Genomic DNA, 1081 nt, shown 5'->3' with positions numbered 1-1081 from the left:
TAATGCCGCTCTTGTGGCACGTAACTTACATGGGTCTAGCATAGGACTCTGGACACCTGTGGCTTCCAGGCACGTATACCAACCCTACCAGCATGGTACAACAGGTAGGTCAGTGATCATTGCACACGTCTTCAGACCCCCTCTGCGCGATAGTCTTTTTGTTGTGTGTACAGTCAGGTTCGGTAAAACGCTATCAGCTGGCTATGTGTTCTGTTCGGAAACAACCGATAGACCCCGTTGCTCACCATTGTGAGACGAAGGGTATTCGAGTAGTTAGTATTTCGAATAGTTGTTTCCTATTATACAGTCCCTTAGCCTAGCGGTTAGCATGCCTGCCTCTTGCACAAGGGGTCCCAGGTTCGATCCTGGCTGTTGGAGGTTTGTATGTTCTATGAAGGTGCGCGTTCATATACACTTTATTCGTATTCATATAACTCCGCGTTGTACAGTCAGGTTCGGTAAATCGCTATCAGCTGGCTATGTGTTCTGTTCGGAAACAACCGATAGACCCCGTTGCTCACCATTGTGAGACGAAGGGTATTCGAGTAGTTAGTATTTCGAATAGTTGTTTCCTATTATACAGTCCCTTAGCCTAGCGGTTAGCATGCCTGCCTCTTGCACAAGGGGTCCCAGGTTCGATCCTGGCTGTTGGAGGTTTGTATGTTCTATGAAGGTGCGCGTTCATATACACTTTATTCGTATATATATATATATATATCCCTGGGGATAGGGGAGAAAGAATACTTCCCACGTATTCCCTGCGTGTCGTAGAAGGCGACTAAAAGGGAAGGGAGCGGGGGGCTGGAAATCTTCCCCTCTCATTTTCTTTTTTTAATTTTCCAAAGGAACGAACAGAGAAGGGGGCCGGGTGAGGATGTTTCCTCATAGACCTAGTCGTCTGTTCTTAACGCTACCTAGCTGGGGCGGGAAATGGCGAATAGTATGAAAAAAAAGAAAAAAAAAAAAATATATATATATATATATATATATATATATATATATATATATATATATATATATATATATATATATATATATATATGTATATATATATATATATATATATATATATATATATATA

Source organism: Panulirus ornatus, chromosome 70 (assembly GCF_036320965.1).
Source record: "Panulirus ornatus isolate Po-2019 chromosome 70, ASM3632096v1, whole genome shotgun sequence".
In the NCBI taxonomy this organism is placed as follows: Eukaryota; Metazoa; Arthropoda; class Malacostraca; order Decapoda; family Palinuridae; genus Panulirus; species Panulirus ornatus.
Note: the sequence above shows the minus strand (reverse complement) of the source record.